This window comes from Lithobates pipiens, unplaced genomic scaffold, assembly GCF_037356315.1.
Source record: "Lithobates pipiens isolate NorthernLeopardFrog02 unplaced genomic scaffold, aLitPip1_a1.2 Scaffold_18, whole genome shotgun sequence".
NCBI lineage: Eukaryota > Metazoa > Chordata > Amphibia > Anura > Ranidae > Lithobates > Lithobates pipiens.
The window spans coordinates 560,980,925-561,002,304 of record NW_027507758.1 but is presented as its reverse complement, the minus strand read 5'-3'; the positions used below and the strand labels follow the sequence as shown (position 1 = coordinate 561,002,304).

At 41.4% G+C, this 21,380-nt stretch overlaps 2 pseudogenes; both read right to left on the bottom strand.

The window, feature by feature from the left end:
• Positions 1–3,147: 3,147 nt before the first annotated feature.
• Positions 3,148–3,359, bottom strand: LOC143990498 (U2 spliceosomal RNA; annotated as a pseudogene).
• A 13,905-nt stretch (positions 3,360–17,264) lies between these two features.
• On the bottom strand, positions 17,265–17,437 carry LOC143990471 (U2 spliceosomal RNA; annotated as a pseudogene).
• Positions 17,438–21,380: the final 3,943 nt, after the last annotated feature.

The window sequence follows — 21,380 nt, the reverse complement described above, 5'->3', positions numbered from 1 at the left end:
GCAACATCCTTTAACTTAAAATCACTGATTAACTCATTTAGTAAACGAGATGTCACATCCATACCTCCACTTTCACTTGTACCATGTCGATCACTCCCCTTCCGCACACAATTAAAATCACCCGTGATAATTGTTGTAACTCTACCAGGTAATTGCAATTTCAGTGCATCAAAAAACTCCCTCCTCCCCCTCTTATCTGCTGGCGCGTAGCAGTTAAACAGTCTCACTTTTTCATTTTCATATTCCAGCATTATAGACAAGCATCTGCCCGGTACCACCTCCTCATGTGACAATATCTTAATATCCTTATTTTTGAATAACACTCCCACACCTTCTGCTTTTGTTTCGCTACAGGGTGTCCATACCGCTATCCCCTTCCCCCATTCGACAATGCCACCTAAGTCCTCCATACCACATTCCTGTATGCAGATGATATCGGTCTTTACTGACTCCAAATAGTCCATGACCATAGCCCTCCTCCCACCAGCCTTCAGGCTTCTAACATTTAAAGAGGCCACACTAAGAGCCATCAACACATAAAGCATAAAACTAGCCATCATTAACAGAATTCTTATTCCTTCTGATGTTCAGTCCCTCCCAGAACTACTTTCTGTCTTCTCCTGGAGCAGGGAGAGCTGGCGGCCTCCTCCTCGGAGGCCCCAGATAAGGCGATGTGCAGGGAGCCTTCTTCCCCACTTTCTGCTTCCTCCTCCTCCAACCGGGTTCGCTTCCCCGCTAACTGAGACTCTGATATGATCATCTGCTGACCACACTCCAGACTTCCTTCATCAAAGTCATCATCCATTTCTTCCTCATCTTCCGCCTCTTCCTCACTAGAGGAAATATCCCCGATCAGAGCTGATGCTGGAAAAGACCTAGATACCGGACTGGCATCCGGGACTCCTCCTTCAGTAACGACCTCTACTCCTTCCTGGAAACCCTGGGGACAACCCGCCGTCTCATTGGTCTCCATCTCTTCTTCTTGTTGGGGGGGAACTACTTCTGCCTCAAGACCACCCGCATGATCTCTTACTTGTCCCTCTGCTGTCTCAGAAGCTGCGGGGCAAGGTCCGGCGGTATCAGCTGCAGCCGCAGCGACACCACCCGGTTCCCCTACCCCACCACCTCCACCCGCAGCATCACTGGGAGGAGCGTCATTGGATGCAGACTCCGGGGTTCCGCTGGCATGGCGCCCTTCCTCGGGAGCCGTCTGCTCAGCACCCCCTCCTTGTCTGCCCGTCTGCTCCTTGTTCCCCCATCCCATCCTAGTTTTAAACAGTTTTGTCCGTTCTCTTGCATAGACAGGGCATTGTTTCGCCAGATGTCCCTCGCCTTTGCAAATATCGCACACTTTTCCGGCTTTGCAGTCTTTGGCTTTATGACCCATTTGTTGGCAGAATCTACATTTCTCTGTCATCTCACATGTATCACTAGTATGTCCATATGATAAGCATTTCCTACAGTATTTTGGCTGTCCTTGGTAGAACAAAAAGCCCCTTTCTCCCCCAATTGTGAACACAGGAGGTGGCCTTTTTACCCCCCCAATACAGTCCCGGTCCAATTTAAATCTGCCAAAAAATCTATATTTACCGGACCAGATTTTATATCTATTTAAGATCGGCTCTCCTCCTCTCAGAGACTCACAGTAACAGTCTAGAAAAGCCCTAACCAGGGCGGGGTCAGCAAAAGGGTTGTACATATGAACCACTATCATTTTTTCCTCCTCCATAAACAACGGAATAATCTGAACAAATTTCAGCACTCCTTCTCCCTTTATTTTTTCAGCCTCTTCATAAACATTCCAACAGGTTGCTGTAGAAGTAAAAGTTACATCGTAAATTCCCTGACTGGGAAAATCCTGCAGACACATTATCTCGCTCACCCTGATGTTGAATAGGTCCGTCAAGATGTCCACGACCACGGTCTTCAAAGTAACTTGTTCCTTACATCCTGGCTCAACCAGAAAACGCAATGAGTCCTTCAACCCACGATTCGCCATTTTGAGAAAAGGGTCCACAGATCCGCCCGCTCACCTATGGGGGCCCCCACAAGGGGAGACCCCCACAGCTCCGCCAACCGACCTGCGCCTTTAGAAAGGCGATCGCTTCCCGTTGCCCGGGGACTAGGCCTAAGGCCAATAGCAGCAAGGGGGGGCCCTCCGAAAAGGGACGCTCCCCCCAAGGCCGACCGTCGGGTACCCCGGGCACCTCTCGGCTAAGTCTCCTACAGTAAAACTGCACTTGATCTTAGCCGAAAGGCCGAGAAGCGATAACCCAATTATTCTCTTTTCCGAGCGAGCGGCGGCAGGTCCGCAAGCCAGAGCTCACTGAGAGGAGCTGCTGCCCTGGCCCCCTGTCTGCCCTTCCCCCGCGTCTAGACCGGGCGGAGACGCTGATTAGCAACTTTTCACACCTGGCCTGGTCAAGCTGTCTAATCCCCTGCTGATGACCTAGATAGCAATCCACAATTTCTAACACCTGTCCAACACCTTTGCAAGCACCTGCTGGCCCTGGCAATGACCAGCAGGCAGCCAGCAGCAACAATTGCACTCATCCAGTTGCTTCTCGTTGCTGCTCTACCAGGGAAAAGCATTTGCATGAGACCGCCTCCTGGGACACGTGGACGAAAGCCGAAAAGGCCGGGACCCACTAGAGGGAGACACAGGCTGCTGAATGAATACTCAGGCAGTAACTGCTTTTCAGCGAGCTGGTTGTACGAAGGGACAGGAATGGAGCAAAGTCAGGCCTATTGCAATGGCTGAGCTGGCTGGACATGGCTAGGAAAAAAAGGCCTCATTTTGGGCCTGGCCTAGAAAGTGCATTCATACTCGAGCTAGCTGCCTTGTCGAAATGTGTCTACTTGCTGACTTCCTAGGTTTGGCTTCTTGCAACTACTGCCACTTCACCTGCTTCTTCCTGAGCAAAAGAATATTGAGCGAGCAAGGAAGGAGGAAGGGAGAAAAAAAGGCCAAGAACTGACACGAAGCAAAAAACACCAGTACACACAGGGGTTAAACGCAAGTTTATTGCAAAAATGAACAACATACAGACAGACATTGCAAGTGAGTGAGCAAGCAAGCAAAAGGATGAGGAGGATGGAGGAGAATTTGCTGTTTGAATTCATTCTGTTTTTGGAAACTGCATAAGAGAGGGGTGCACCGGTCCTGGAGGTACTGCAATACCAGGTCGATGCGTGGAGTGGACAGAGCAAGCTCTTCTTCCATCTCCCTGTTCTAAAAATCCATTTAATATATGGTCCCCAGATAGGGGACGTATCAGATATTAAACTGATAAGAACAGATTTTTTTTTTTTTTATCCACTCAGACTGAATCACTCATAAACTCAGCTTAAAAAACGAGCACACCGGTACCTACACTGAGCCGTGTTCATTGCATAATATGTGGCTTTAATGTATCAAAAAACAACAAGATAAAATTCATATATACATTATTTACATCAATCCCTTACCCCTCACCCACACGCCACATTTCAAAATCCCAATACGCATCAGCCTCCTCCACACCCATTCTTTTCCTGAGTATAAAAGTATAGAACATCTTCGCCAAAACCCAATCAACACAATCTTTCTCAGCCAATAACAAACTCTTTTTCACCAGAGCACACCGCGCCTCCCACAACACCTCCCTTACCACAGCAGACAACACAAACATCTTGTGTTCCTTTTTTTTTATCACCTCCCACCAAACCAAACACCCCAGCTTCAAAAGACACACCTTTCACCCCCACCACCCTTTCCACATAGCCACACAGCAGTCTCCAGAATTTTTTAGCAAACAGGCATTTCCAAAAGACATGCCTTACAGTCTCATTTCCCGAGCAGCTTTCTCTGGGGCACACCTCCCTCCTCACCAAATCACGAGATTTTAAAAAGAACATTGTTGGCAAACAATCATGCAATGACAACCATGCCACCTCTCTCTGCTTGTTCGTCACACCCTTCAGAAGTAAGTTCTTCCAACAAGCTTCTGCACTCTTCAACCTTAACCCAAAGACATTAGATGGTAACTCACCCCTCCTTAACCATAGCCATAAGGACTCTTTCTTCCAAGCATTCTCCCCCAGTTCCTGTAACTGATTTTTACGAAAAAAGTCTGTCATTTTTAAATAATAGGCTGGAGATAGCATAGACATGGGTCTTGTGAGATCCCTTCCACACCACCCCCACTTTAACAAAGGCCATCCAATCAGATAGCGCATTAAAGCAGCCGTCTTTCCTCCTGCCAGAAATGCCTTAAGGTGCACTAACCACCACTGAACTTCTAAAAAAAGGCCGACATTCGGGAAGTTATACCCACCCAAATGTACTTTCTTGACAACTACCTCCCTTGAGACTGAAATAAATTGATACTTGTAAAATATTTCAAAGTCTTAAGTATATGTTGAGATCGATCAATCTTGTGCGACGAATTTTCTTAATTAGATCTGAGTGAGCGTAATTAAAAAAATTTGTATTTATTTGTACACATTTAAATAGAAAAGTATACTTACAAATAAATAGTACAATAATAATCATTTGTATCTTTAAAATTGTCTTATGAAAATGTAAGGTTATTTTCAGGTAACTTCTATTGTCTAAAATGGCGGAATAACCCTTTGTATGCTGGAAGGCTGTGTGCAAGACATGTGTCTTTCTTCTAGCTTGCTAGGTCTTTCAAGAGCACATCTGCCTCGTTGTGTGTAAAAGATTCAACAGCAAGTCTCCCTGCCAGTCTTACCATTATATATTAACCTACATTCCTGAGTTCCGGCCGAAAGATAACTCCTCCTTACAAAAGTGTAGGCTGAATGATTGATTACTATAGCAAAATAACATCTGTTACCAGTTTAAGGTTTAAATGACCTGTAACCTTAAACAAACATCTCAGTTACATAGAAATAGAGTTTTAAAAGCATGTATATATAATGAGGTGAAGAAGTAAAACTAAACAATGTATTACTTACATAGCCCTTAAAAGCATATATAAGATATACAATATTCATCAAAATCCTGACAGGTTTTAAATGTTTACTTTTTCAATTATTGCAATTCATAACATAGAATTTATTGTCTCAAAGTTTTTCTTTCATACAGTATGGAAATATTATATTCTGAATAAAGTATAATAAAGCCAATTAAAATTTAGATATTAAGAATATAACATTCCCCTCTGAAATATGAATACTAATCATATTTTTCAGATTAAAATTCATTCATCACCATTCATGTCACATTCAAACAAACTTTGATTCAATAACTCCAAATGTTTTGTCATGCACAATTGAATTCATACCTTCAAAACCCATTTTCCTCTCAATTTATTCTGTAACAAGTCATCTCCTTTCTTAATATCACTTCTAATTCGATAATATAATTTTTTCATTCTAAACATTAAACATAACTGGAATATAAGAAATAACATGATAATAATAAAAATAATTACAATAGGATGTGATAAAATATTTCCTGCTGCTGAAGTTATCGAAGTTTTTCCCCACATGGATACACTATTACTAAATCTTTTCCACCAATTACTTCCTGAAAATTCTGACCATTGATGTGATATTTCTTGCAAATTACCTTGTTCATGTTTAAACAATACTTCTGCATTCTGCAATTCCTTAGCCAAAGCTATTAATAAACCTTGATCCTTTTGAATTATATTTGCCCATTTTTCCCATGGAAATTCATCTATTTGGGAAATATTATACTGTGTAGGTAGAACGCTAATATTTTTCATGAACATATTTGTTAAATTTGTTCTCAACCCATTAATACTTATTGCAACAATATCTCCTTCTATACAATACAACCCTTGATTTAGGTTTTCTGTATTTGTACAAGAAGAGAAAAAAGTTTTAACCCTTTCTGTATCTGACATAATCTGAAAGCAAACCTTCTTTTTATCTACACGAGTAATTAATTCAGAATTAATTTTATTTTCAATTCTTGCTGAACATAATGTATGATTATGATAACAAGAATGAAATATGCTTTTATCTTGATTAGGTAAACATATAATTTTAGACTGGAATTGTAAACATGATGACAAATCTAATTGTTCTAATTCAGAATTTTCATTATTAAATACAAAATCTGTATACTGTAATTTATAGTATAATAATTGTGTATTACTGACAGGTAATCCCAAAACAGTGATTGGAACCAAAATTTGTTCTTTTCCAGCTATTGGAATCATAGAAGAACTATAACATATGTCCTGCTTGCATCCTATCCATTTATTTACCCATAAATCTGTATGATTTATCGCATATAAATATTCTTTGGGCAAATACTGTAAAATGCCAAGAGGAGTTATTCCACTCTGAAATGCTTGCGCAATTATTTTAAAATTAGTGGAATATTCCGTTTGAATCTCTAAACATGCTCTGGCTATATGAGAATGTTGTTCACTTCTCATCAAATCAAGAGTAATATTTTGAAGATGTAAAATAGATGGACCCATTATATTAGCAGTTTTAATTACCATATTTTCTAAAATCTGATTTAAATGTCTTTGTATTTTAATACCGTTACTTCCCACTAAACCAGCGGTTTCTAGATCAGACTTTAAAGTATTAATATCCATACTATTTGTTATACTCCCGATTGTGCCAATCCCTCCTAAAATACCTTCAACAATACCACGCTTATTTCTATTATGATTTCTATTATTAATTCCAAACCATCTCTCAATACCCAATTCCATATTAACCAAATGTCCTTGACATTGTGGAAACCTTGTAGAAATTTCCACAAGTTCCACAAGATAATGACAAATTTTCCTTCTCTCAAAAGAGTTCTGGATTGGAAATGGTTAATCTGAAAAGGGCTTGCAGAGAAACTTTTCTTATTGACACATGGAGTTTTCCTAGGAGACATAACAATAACACTTGCCTTTGCACATTTCACCGGATAATTTTCTATTGATATGCAACATTCATATATGCCAGTATCATTCAAAGATACTCTCATTTGTTGATAAACAAATGTATCATTGATCCAATTCACACTACCAAAAATTCCTTTATGAATTATGATAGTGGAACTATAAAGAAAACTACCCAAAAACTCATCATTCCTTTTCCAAGTCAACAATGAATTTTGAGGTAAAGATATTTTTGTATCACATATCAAATGCAAATTATCTTTATTTTCCATAATTTCCAAAGATTGTGGGAAAATATTAATTTCTGGAACAATCTTATCAACTATAAAGATATCAATTTTGACCCTTATTTCAGTGAATTTTCTTGTTACTTTAAAATCCCATGTTCTTACAACGTCTCCTTTTTCATCTCCAATGATGTTTAAATATTTTGGATTTAATATCTTTACAAAACTTTGAAAAAGATAATAAAATTGATCAAAGGAATAAAGTATTTTCCCAGATCTTGTCATAATATTAGTAACATCTCCAGACCAAATTGTTGACTCATTACCTTTTAAAAATATAGACCAGAAACTCCTCAACAATATGTTACATTCAAAAGTTCCGGTTTTGTTATTTAGTCTATAAGATCCCTGCATTTTAACAAACTTTGTTTTGGATTCTATTTTAACTTTGATTTCAATATCATTGCTGTGAATGAAATACAATTGCAAACAACAATTGTACCCTTGTCCAATACATAAAAATCCATACAAATCTTCTGCTGTATTAATATCAACATCTCTAAAATTATGATTTTTATCATATGCATTAATATCAATAACTCTATCATTTTTGTCCTTTGTAATGATATCAATGTTCTTATTTTTCAGTTCATCTGCATTGATATCAATGTCTACATCTCTCTTATTTCTGAATAACATATGATCTTTGTTGTGTAATTCTTCATTCCTGTTAGTCTTTGCATAACTTGAGCAGTACTTGATATATCTTATCACAAATAAAATTGTCACTAGGGAAAAGATGCATCCTGTAATGATGATACACTTTCTCTCTTTAAAACTTTTCATTTGTTGTGCTGACATCTTTTTTCTTTTGGAATACGCACTTTCTTCAGGTTCGATTTTTATTTTTAATTCCTGAAAAAATAAAGGCAGCATCATTATCTTGGAATATAAAATTTGTTATACCCACATTTTTCTTTCTACATACTTGTTTCACTGAACTGAAAAAGTATTTGTACCCCTTGAACATCCCAAAATGTCCATGGACCTTCTCAATTACTTTTCCATGTTTCAACTCCTGAAACTCTGTGACGTGTCACCATCTCTGGGTGTGACCTCACATGTAACAATTCTTTAATCATCTTTTATCTTTTCTGTCTTAGACTTGTGTCAACAATATCTAATTTTATCTTAAATAAACCTTTCTGTTCCTGGTCTACTTAATAGACCGCTTATCTTGTATAAAAGATAATTTTTGGTTTAACAACAAAATAACAAAATGTTACAAAAAAACAATATCAATTGTAAAATATCAAAAATAGATTATTCTTACAATGAAGATTAAATCCGATATGTGCTTGGATTTAATAACAATCCTTCATGATATATATAAATATATGTATTATGTGTACTGGAATGAAACTTTCACTGTAATGTGTGTACTCCATTGTCTGTGTCCACTCCTAAAACAAAAAACCAGCCTCCACTTTATTTTCCTTCTTAAGGTTTTTCTGAGCAGGATAGTGCTACAGAATGAGTATTTTCCCTCCCACCTTTCTAAAACAATGGGTGTCTCATTCTAAATTCCTAAGGGTTGCTATGAATAACCCTTTGTATAAAACCATTTTAAACATACACAAACCTTTTTACCTTATTAATATATATACAAATTATTTCTTAATCTCTTAATCAAGAAACATTGTAATATAAAAACTTATATTTTTACTAGAACAAAGACACTTTTTATCATGAATTAACTTCCTTTCTCAAACTTAGAAATATGAGGAGGAACCATTTTGTATACCTTCTTCAACCAATTATGACTCCACGAGGCAACACAAACGCCATTTTACTTTCTCTTTTAAACTCAAAAGGAGAATACTTTGTAGCATCAGAAATTGTGCTTCTTACATCCATTAAAAATAACTGGAACAACATCAACCCAAATATTTTCTTTGTCCAATAACATTTATTTTCAATTCTAGATTTAATTATCCAATACATCCTCACAATAATACCTACAGACTGTGAATGCTATCATACATGAAATCTCTGTTCTATTCCCAAGATATTACACATCCTCTGTCACTACTGAGGTTTACTGATATATCCCAAACTAGAAAAACATGATTAATCAACATCTAAACAATAGTTAAAGCATGATCATTAGTGAATCCCACCTGAAGGTGTTGTGATATATATAAAAACACGAAAATCCTTTTTTGTCATGACACAAACTTATGGTCTAATGACCCAAATAATAACTTTGTGGCAACCTATGAGAACTAAAAAAAGCGTTGTGACCTTTTTTTCCTCTGATATTAAAGGAATCTGTGTGTCTATTTTTTCACAACATTAATTGATACCATTTCAGGTTGAATTACTAATTTTCCATGCAAAAGCTGCTTCCTTTGCCAATAAATCTGCTGTTCTATTACCTACAGATAACTCACTATTTTTTTATGTGCTGGAATTTTTACAATATCCTATGCAAAAGAATTACTCTTTGCAAGGTCAAAACCTACTTCTAATGTCTCTTTCTGCACGAGAGTCTTATTGGATGAATCCACAAAACCTCTACATTTCCAAATAGGTAACGTACAACATATGAACTGTCACTATAAATCACTAGTGAACCTTTCTTCTCTTCCTTGTCAATAATGCAGTTTTCATCAACAAATACAAGCTCATCAATATTCTCTGTCTCTCTTTGTTGTCTATTCATTCAATTGCTAATTATGTACCATGCTGAAAATGGTCTTCAGTTACTGAAAACAAAACTATTCTTACTCTTCTTTTCAAGTGAACTAAACCTTTCAATGTTCAGCTTGAACAAAACAAAAATAAAAACTTAATACTCATGACAATGAAACATTGATAAAAAATAATAATCCAATAGATTATCCTTGAAAATATTAAAAATTATATCAAAGTCCTCAATAATATTCCAAACGTCACAACCAAATATTTTAAACTCAAATCAATCCTTATTCATAGCCATTAAATATCAACCAGAAAATTCTTACCATATCTGCAGTTAATTTAAGGACTGCTGACTGTTTTCAGAGTATTATATGCTACATAATTAAACCTTTCCTGTCTTAATGGACTATTTTCAGTTTGCAATCTTTGTCTTTGGGTCTTAGAAGAAAAATGAATTTGCTTATTATGACCTCTATACCTCAGATTACTGTGCCAACGTACAGAATAAACCTCTTGACGCCTGGGCAAAATTTTCGGATAATACAACCTCTTTTGTGTATTATTATTATTATTCAACTTTTTATAGACTTTCCTCTGAGCATATGGCGATGAAAATTTACATTTCTGTTTACTATCAGTATTATTTAAGTCAACTGACTTCCCACTCTCCTTGTCTGATGAAATATTAACATTTGACTCATTACAGGATATGACGTTCACGTCTGCCTTTGTCACATGTTCACCATCCTCCATTTTTGAGCACTGAGCATGTGCAGGAATCTCAGCTTGCATTAATTGAGTCTTAAGCAAATTTAAAATATTCTCATGTACACAGCTTTCCAAAAAACCTATTTGATTTTCATTTTCTTTCAGAGATTGCAATAATGCATCAATTCTATGTTCCAATTAAATTTTTTCAGTCAATAATTGTTCAGTATATTTCTTCTCCTGCTTTGCTGCAATTTCTATTGCATTCTCTAAATGTTCAATATATGTACAAAAAGTTTCACAACTTAAACAACTAGGTTCAAAAAGTACATTTTCAGTTACATTTTGACTTTGTTTTCCTGGCATATCAAACACCATAGTATTATAACTTTTAACAAGTTTCATTACATTACGTACTTTTTTCTTTGTTTTAACTAATGAGAATCTATCCTTCTCAATGTCAGCATTTGCCTGAAAGCATTGATCATACATTCATTTCCATAAAACAGCATCAGAGACCTGTTTCGATAAACCTTTAAATTCTAATGTACTTTCATCAGCTAAAACATCTACAAATTCCATATTACTTTTCTACTCACCAAATATAAAACTCGTCAGTTTTTTTCCCGCTGTCCACCATCTTTCAAGACTTCTGTATATCTGAAATTCTCCGGTCTTTCACAATCAATCGATCGATTTTCCTTCTAGGTTCTTTTTCAATCTTTGCAAAGTTTAATCTCTGTTCATCACTTCCCCTCTGATCAAAGGATGGAAGTTGAAAAAAAAAAAAATCTTCCGACTTATGATTGACTGGCTGAAGTTCGCCAATGAAATAAATTGATACTTGTAAAATATTTCAAAGTCTTAAGTATATGTTGAGATCGATCAATCTTGTGCGACGAATTTCCTTAATTAGATCTGAGTCAGCGTAATTCAAAAAATGTGTATTTATTTGTATACATTTAAATAGAAAAGTATACTTACAAATAAATAGTACAATAATAATCATTTGTATCTTTAAAATTGTCTTATGAAAATGTAAGGTTATTTTCAGGTAACTTCTATTGTCTAAAATGGCGGAATAACCCTTTGTATGCTGGAAGGCTGTGTGCAAGACATGTGTCTTTCTTCTAGCTTGCTAGGTCTTTCAAGAGCACATCTGCCTCGTTGTGTGTAAAAGATTCAACAGCAAGTCTCCCTGCCAGTCTTACCATTATATATTAACCTACATTCCTGAGTTCCGGCCGAAAGATAACTCCTCCTTACAAAAGTGTAGGCGGAATGATTGATTACTATAGCAAAATAACATCTGTTACCAGTTTAAGGTTTAAATGACCTGTAACCTTAAACAAACATCTCAGTTACATAGAAATAGATTTTTAAAAGCATATATATATAATGAGGTGAAGAAGTAAAACTAAACAATGTATTACTTACATAGCCCTTAAAAGCATATATAAGATATACAATATTCATCAAAATCCTGACAGGTTTTAAATGTTTACTTTTTCAATTATTGCAATTCATAACATAGAATTTATTGTCTCAAAGTTTTTCTTTCATACAGTATGGAAATATTATATTCTGAATAAAGTATAATAAAGCCAATTAAAATTTAGATATTAAGAATATAACAGAGACCCTCTCCATTTTGGAGCCCCAAAAGAAAACAAAAAGCATTCTCGTAATCTTCTGAACCCACCTCTTATTTGGAGGGAATATCATAGAAAAATACAATAATAATGGGAGTATCACAGCCTTTTACTATTAATGTTTCCCCGGTAAGGGATAATCTTCTGGTCTTCCATAGATTCACCTTTCTCTCCACCTTCTCCAACCCTTTAGCAGCATTCACCTGGTTGACCAAGTTTCTTTCAAAGTGTACCCCCAACACCTCCACCTCCTGCACCGTCCTTAATTTACTCTTCGATACATCACATGTGCCACTTAAGACACAAACGCTGCTTTTACCCCAATTCACACACAATCCTGACATGGCCCCAAAAATCTCAAGCTGGAGCTCAGCTCTATTCACATCCCTTGCGGAATTACATAGCAAGCTCACATCATCCATGTAACATAAGGTTTTGACTGGCTCATTCCCGCCACCTGGTATGAACATCCCTCTAAAACATTTGTCTTTAATCACATGCCTCAAAAGGGGCTCCATCACGCAAATAAAGGCGACGGGTGACAGAGGGCATCCCTGTCTTACCCCCGACCTCACCCGCACCTCCTTTGACAATTTACCATTCACCAGAACTTGGCTACTGATCCCTTCATAGAGGCACTTCACTAGCTTCACGAAATCTCCAGGAATCCCCATCTGCCTCAACACTGCAAAAAGAAACCTATGAGCCACCCGATCATACGCCTTTTCTAAATCTATACTTGCCAACGCCAAAGGCATGTTGTTACATTGGGCGTAGTATATAAGGTCCCTTAGAAGGATTAGGTTGTCGGAAATCCTCCGTCCAGGCACAGCGCAGGTCTGTCCTTCACCGATGATCTTGCCCACAATCTTACTCATCCGGTCAGCCAGCAATTTCGCAAAGATCTTATAATCGCAGTTTAACAATGAAATTGGACGCCAATTTTTGACCTCCCTTTGGTCACCTTTCTTGTATAATAGGGTGATTATTCCCTTTTTCATTGAAGCAGATGTTCCTTTTTCTTTCATACAGGTCTTCATCACCAGGCAGAGGTCGTCCTTCAACACTGACCAATACTCAATATAGAAATCGGCCGGTAAGCCATCTCCGCCAGGAGTCTTATTTTTCTTCATTCCCTTCATCACTCTCTCAATCTCATCATCCTCCACCGGATCCAACAGCGTCTCTGCATCCTCTGAACACAAATTCCTTTTCACCACTTCACAATATTCCTGCATCTCCTCTTCTGTAGCACCACCGTTGCCACTATACAAATTCGCATAGAAGGAACGGATGACTTCCACCATTCGGTTCCCGCTCACCTCCTCTTCCCCCTCCAAGACCGTCTGAAACGTCTTCCTAGGCCCAAAGGACTTCTTAAAGAAATATGCAGAGCACTGCTCGTCCTCCTCCATCTCCTGGACCTTTGCTCTAAAAACAATACCCTTCCCTTTCTGCTTAATCAGCGTATTCCGAGCCTCACGTACCTCCTTTAAATCCTCCTCCACATCCACCCCCATCCTCTTACACTGAAATAGGAAATGCAACTTATCCACCACCCTCCTTTCAGCTTCACGCTTCCTCCTGGCTGCCTCCACTCCAACCTTCTTGAAGAAACCAGCAATCATCCCTTTCGCCCAATCCCACCACTCAAGAATATCCTTAAAGTTACTTTTCTTAAGGGAAATAAACTCAAAAAAAGTTTTAAATTTAGTAAAGACCCCTTCTTCCTTCAAAAGAGAGCAATTAAGCTTCCACACACCACCCCCAAAACTACTAGCGTTATCCAACTGTACCATGCCTGTGATCATAGTATGATCAGAAAAGGCTACAGGATCACTCTGGTAACTCGTAATCATAAAAATGGGTGATACAAAAATAAAATCCAGCCTGGAACTAACAGACCCTTTATCAGAAAAGAAAGTAAAAGATAAATCCTCTTTCTGTGTTTCCACAGCCACATCTTGCAAATGAAAAGTATTTACCAAGTCATTTAGTAATTTAGAAGTTGCATCAACTCCACTATCCGTGCTCACCCCCTGTCTCTCCTCACTCCTCCTCACACAATTGAAATCACCCACAAGAATGGTGGGGACTCTCCCAGGTAACCATAATTTTAATAAATTCAAAAACACCACCCGTTCCCTTTTTTCCGCAGGTGCATAACAGTTAATAATTCTAACTCGACTCCCCGCCACCTCCAAAATAACAATCTGCAATCTTCCCGGCACCACTATTTCATGTGACACAAACTGAATACGTGAATTCTTAATCAACACACCCACACCTTCATTCCGCGATTCACACATAGGAGACCAAAAGGATGCTCCACATCTCCACTCCTCACACACCGCCCTTTCCACCCCACATTCCTGAACGCAAATAATATCAGAACGCACCCCCTCCAACCAATCTAACACAGCAGCTCTCCTCCACTTAGAGCATATGCTCCTAATATTAATAGAACTAATAGTCAGAGCCATCAAAAATAACAAAAAGGTTGTGCCAGCCATAACGAAAAAAACTTATAAAAAGTGCGTAGCGTCCTCTAGACCCTTGCTAGCCACATTCGCATAGGTCAACCTCTTCCTCGTAAACGGGGAACTGGCAGACTCAGAGCCTGAGCCTCCATCATCTTGAAGGGACACGCCTCCCCCCCCTCCATCCGGCCCCTCCTCCCGAGCTCTTTTGATGGAGGACTGTGCTGTCTCATCCATTGAAATCACTAGTTGCTGTCCACAAGGCAGACTGTCGTCGCTGTCCATCTCTTCCTCCCTCCCCCTCTTCAGCACTTGATGACAACCCACTCATTAAGTCCGAAAGTACACCCGGACTTGCAAAAGCCCCACTCCTCTGTTCCAGATCAGTCCCTCCATCTTCTGGAGGTTCTTGCTCCACCTCCTCTTCCAGCACACCACCTTCCACCTGAGGATCTTCACCTACGGCATCTGTGGAGCTCCCAGGACCAGCACCAGCATCCACCACCACATCAGCAGTAGCAGAGTCAGTGCGAGGTACCCTGTTCACTGCATCCACCTGCCCTGTAAGCCCAGCATCATTGGCCTTAGATCTAGCGGGCGCAGTAGGCCGATCCGCATCAGCGGGTTCAGCACTATCGCGTTCTCCCCGTGACCCAGCTTGCCTCTGCTGCCTTCTTCTAGCCTGAGTCTTTGCCAGTACATCGTGAAACTCTGCTTCCCTTTTAGTGTTGAAGTACTCCTCGCATTGCCTAGCAAAATGGCCAGTTTTTTTACAGATGTCACAAAGTCTAGTCTGCTTACATTCCTTAGAAGGATGATTTTCACTTCCACAAAACCTGCACCTAATTTTACGGTCACAGTCCCCACTTGCATGACCATACACACAGCATTTCCTGCAATATACCGGTTGTCCAGGGTAAAAAAGAAACCCCCTCTCCCCACCAATGTTAAACACCGCCGGGGGCCTCCTCACCCCACCGACACATCCTAAATCAGTCCGAAATCTTCCATAAAATCTGTACTTGCCATTCCAAATGCCAAATTTGTTAAGGACTTTATCACCTCCCCGCAAGTTCTCGCAGTAATTGTTCAAAAATGCTTTAACCAAGTTCACATCTGCAAAGGGATTGTACATATGCACAACTAAAGCCTTTTCCTCCTGCATAAACAAAGGAATAATCTCCATCTTCTGTAACAATTCAAAATCCGCATTCCTCATCTTCTCGTATATTTCCCAACACATCTCGACAGAAAGAAAGGTAATATCAAACAATCTTTGTTGCGGAAAATCCTGCAAGCAAACAATATCCCTTACCCTCAGGCCAAGGTATCCCATCAACACGTCCAACACGATGGTCCTCAAATCGATCTCCGCCTTGAACTCCGGCTTCACAACGAACCGTATGGAATCCCGCAAACCGCGGACCGCCATCCTGGTACCTCCGAGTACCACGCCTCTCCAACGAACCAAGGGGTACCCCAAAAAGGGGCCCCTAACGCTGCCTCCGAAACCCTTTAAAAGGGGGTGATCGCTTCCCGTTGCCCGGGGACTAAGCCTAGAGCCAATAGCAACAAGGGGGGGCCCTCCGAAAAGGGACGCTCCCCCCAAGGCCGACTTTCGGGTACCCCGGGCACCTTTCGGCTAAGTCACTCACAGTCAAACTGCACTGGATCTTAGCCAAAAGGCCGAGAAGCGATAACCCAATTATTCTCTTTTCCGAGCGAGCGGCGGCAGGCCCGCAAGCCAGAGCTCACTGAGAGGAGCTGCTGCGGCTGCTGCCCTGGCCCCCTGTCTGCCCTTCCCCCGCGTCTAGACCGGGCGGAGACGCTGATTAGCAACTTTTCACACCTGGCCTGGTCAAGCAGTCTAATCCCCTGCTGATGACCTAGATAGCAATCCACAATTTCTAACACCTGTCCAACACCTTTGCAAGCACCTGCTGACCCTGGCAATGACCAGCAGGCAGCCAGCAGCAACAATTGCACTCATCCAGTTGCTTCTCGTTGCTGCTCTACCAGGGAAAAGCATTTGCATGAGACCGCCTCCTGGGACACGTGGACGAAAGCCGAAAAGGCCGGGACCCACTAGAGGGAGACACAGGCTGCTGAATGAATACTCAGGCAGTAACTGCTTTTCAGCGAGCTGGTTGTACGAAGGGACAGGAATGGAGCAAAGTCAGGCCTATTGCAATGGCTGAGCTGGCTGGACATGGCTAGGAAAAAAAGGCCTCATTTTGGGCCTGGCCTAGAAAGTGCATTCATACTCGAGCTAGCTGCCTTGTCGAAATGTGTCTACTTGCTGACTTCCTAGGTTTGGCTTCTTGCAACTACTGCCACTTCACCTGCTTCTTCCTGAGCAAAAGAATATTGAGCGAGCAAGGAAGGAGGAAGGGAGAAAGAAAGGCCAAGAACTGACACGAAGCAAAAAACACCAGTACACACAGGGGTTAAACGCAAGTTTATTGCAAAAATGAACAACATACATACAGACAGCTTGTGAGCAGCAAAAGTAACATTGCAAGTGAGTGAGCAAGCAAGCAAAAGGATGAGGAGGATGGAGGAGAATTTGCTGTTTGAATTCATTCTGTTTTTGGAAACTGCATAAGAGAGGGGTGCACCGGTCCTGGAGGTGCTGCAATACCAGGCCGATGCGTGGAGTGGACAGAGCAAGCTCTTCTTCCATCTCCCTGTTCTAAAAATCCATTTAATATATGGTCCCCAGATAGGGGACGTATCAGATATTAAACTGATAAGAACAGATTTTTTGATTGAAAATGTATACTTTATTTTGCAAGAAAATATACAAAAAACAAAATACTTTTAACAGGGTACATTCCACACTGTACTGCGACGCAGCGCATAAAATACACTACATAACAATACAGTTCCAAACATACAAATAAATTACATTCATTCTGCGGTATGATGCCTGATGTGTTGTGCAGAGTAATAATACCCCGAAACATCACATCATGCATGACGCCGCATTACCCTGAAAGCATTACCAAAAACCATTACCAAATACATGTCAAGTCATACAGTCTTAGTCAAAGTCAAGATCAAAATGACATTTCAATGAGCAACAGGTGTGATGGGGGGGTTGGAGAAGGTGGGGAAGGGAGGGGAAAAAGAGTTCACAGGCCCGAAGCTTTATTGAACTGCCAAGAAGGGTACATAGTGGTGGGAGGGTGGGGAGGGGGGAAATCTTCAGACCTCCTCTTCCTCCTTGTTGTCCATCAGGTGATAGTCTCTGAGCAGACTGTGAGTCAGTCTGCGGCAGTCCTGGATGGACATCCTCTCCCTCTGGTGGATGAGGCGCTTTCTGGCACACCAAACAGCGTCCTTAAAGCAACACAGCACCCGCCAGGCACTATCAATGTCCTCTTGTGAGTGAGTCCCACAAAAGAGTCCGTTTAACACACCAAAGTGTGTAATGGCAGTCTGTGGAACAAAGTCTTTGAGATCAGGTTCCAGAGCCCTCAACAGGCCCTGTGCAAAGGGACACTCCCAGAAAACATGCAGAGCAGTTTCCTCCTGGATGATGCAAAAGGGGCAGTGTCTGTATCTGCACAGGTTTCTGGCATGCATGAATGTCCTGAGTGGCAATCCCCCTTGGATTGCCATCCATGCCAGATCTTTGTGCCTGTTGGTAAGTCTTTTTGAAGAAACATTTCTCCAGACCACTTTACAAGTGGCTGAAGGGAGGCCTGGAACAGTCTCAACAATGTCCGATGCTCTGATCAACTTGTGGATAGTTTTTGGCTTCCACAAGTCGGGCTTCACTCCATGTAGCCCCAGCTCCTTAATAAACTTGAAAGTGTCCAAGTAATACCAAGGAGTGTCCCAGTTGTAGGGGATGGAGCTGTCCCATTTGTCCCATCCAAGGGACCTCCAGAGAGGCAGGAGGAAGAAACGGGACATGGAGTTACCACCAGAGTCTACAGTTCTGTCCACCAAAGTTCTGCGGATGCAGTTACAGGCAAAGAAGACCCTCAGTAGGGTGGCGATGTCGGGCACGCCCTTACCGCCCTTGAGGGGTTCCTTGAACATAACCGCCCGCTTTACTCTGTCCATTTTGGAGCTCCAGATGAAGTGAAACACTGCCTTGGTGATGGCCTTGCAGGTGTTAACCCGGGGGGGGGGGGGGCAGGCCTGGGCGAGGTACTGCAACACAGGGAGAATCTCGCTGCGGAGTACCAGTGTTTTACCTTCGATGGTGAGTTCTCGGAGGCTCCAAAGTCCAAACTTCTGTCGCATCTTTGCCAGTCTTTCTTCCCAGGACTTCAGGGCTGCGCCCTCTGCTCCAAACCAGACCCCAAGGATTTTGATGAAGCCTGCTTTGACGCTGAAGGGCATGGGTGCAGAAGAAGGCAGAAACCACTTTCCGAAGAGCATGACTTCCGACTTCCCGCAGTTGACCTTTGCCCCTGAAGCTTGGCCGAAGTCCTCACACGTCTGGGCGAGTGTGTCGATGGAGCGCCGGTGGGCACAGAACACCGTCACATCATCCATGTAGAGCGAGCACTTGACCTCCCGTCTGTCCGGTCCTGGTGCGGTGATCCCTCTGATCTCTGGGTTCCGTCTGATGCTTCGGGCGAAGAGCTCTATACAACAGACAAAAAGCAGAGGTGAGAGAGGGCAGCCTTGTCTGACCCCAGACAACACTGGAAAGGGGTCAGTTTTCCAACCGTTCACCAACACCACACTACAAATTTCATTGTACATTACATTTACATATGAACAGAACATTTCCCCAAGACCAAACCTGCGCAGAGCGCTGCACATAAACTCATGGGAGACACGGTCAAAGGCCTTCTCCTGGTCAAGACTGACCAGGGCTGCGTGCACATGGCGGCCATGAATGTACTGGACCGTGTCCCGGACAAACGCAAGGCTGTCCGCAATCCTGCGACCAGGAATGCCACAAGTCTGATCCGGGTGGATGATCTGTCCGATGACAGATTTCAGCCTGTTGGCCAGAACCTTGGCTAGGATTTTGTAGTCCACGTTCAGAAGAGAGATCGGACGCCAGTTTTTCAGGTCCGATCTCTCCCCCTTGCGCTTATACAAAATCGTGATCATCCCCTCCCTTAGGGTCGGAGGCATTCTGCCCTCCACCACCATCTCCTCGTACAGCTCGAGCAGGTCCGGGCCTACGAGATCCCACAGCGTTACATAAAGTTCAACTGGGAGACCATCGCAGCCCGGGGTCCTGCCTTGCCTAAAGGATTTAGCGGCAGAGTGCAGCTCCTCCAACACCAAGGGGGCGTTGACGTCCGACGAACCTGCAGGATCAATTTGGTTAGAGATACCTGACAGGAACCTGTCGGCTGCCTGTGAATCTGTTGTTTTTGGGGAGTAGAGGTTGGTGTAGTAGTCGCTGACCACTTGCATCACAGCCTCCTTTCCCTTCTCCCTTCTGGAGTGTTCCGGTCTCGTCACGCAGCTCAGACAAGGGTGTGTGTCCTGAGTGGAGTTTCCTGAAAAAGAAAGAATTACACTTCTCACCTTTCTCAAGGTTGTCCACCTTGGCACGGAAGACAATGTGCCTGGATTCTTCCTCAAAGTGCCCTTTCAGGCTCTTCTTGGTGTCCTCCAGGTCATAGTTACATAGTTACATAGTTAGTCAGGTTGAAAAAAGACACAAGTCCATCCAGTTCAACCATAAAAACAAATAAATAAAGTAAAAAATAATCGTACAATCCAGATACCCAATTTTATGCCCACAATTGATCCAGAGGAAGGCGAAAAACAGCAGGGGAAAAAAATTCCTTCCTGATCCCCCAATAGGCGATCGGATTTTCCCTGGATCAACTTTACCTATGTTAGTACCTAGTTATATTATGTACCATCAGGAAAGTATCCAAGCCTTTCTTAAAGCAGTCTACTGAACTGGCCAGAACCACCTCTGGCGGGAGTCTATTCCACATTTTCACAGCTCTAACTGTGAAGAAACCTTTCCGTACTTGAAGATGAAATCTCTTTTCCTCTAGACGTAAAGAGTGCCCCCGTGTCCTCTGGGTTGACCGTACAGAGAACAACTCAACACCAAGTTCACTATATGGACCCCTAATGTATTTGAACATGTTGATCATATCCCCCCTTAATCTCCTCTTCTCAAGAGTGAATAAATTTAGTTCCTCTAATCTCTCCTCATAGCTGAGTTCCTCCATGCCTCTTATCAGTTTGGTTGCCCTTCTCTGCACTTTCTCCAGTTCCCCGATATCCTTTTTGAGAACTGGTGCCCAAAACTGAACGGCATATTCCAGGTGAGGTCTTACTCTGGAGTCCATACCTCTCTTAATACAAGAAAGGACTTTGCTCGCTTTGCAAACAGCAGCTTGGCATTGCATGTTGTTATTGAGCTTATGGTCTACCAAAACCCCCAGATCCTTCTCCACTATGGATTCCCCCAGTTGTACTCCCCCTAACATGTATGATGCATGCATATTCTTAGGCCCCAAGTGCATAACTTTACATTTATCAACATTAAACCTCATCTGCCACATAGTCGCCCAATTAGACAGTGTATTGAGGTCGGCTTGTAAATTGGAGACATCCTGTAAAGACGTTATTCCACTGCATATCTTGGTGTCATCTGCAAAGACAGAAATATTACTTTTGATCCCAGACCCAATATCATTTATAAAGATGTTAAAAAGTAAGGGTCCCAGCACTGAACCTTGGGGTACACCACTGATAACCTTAGACCATTCAGAGTAA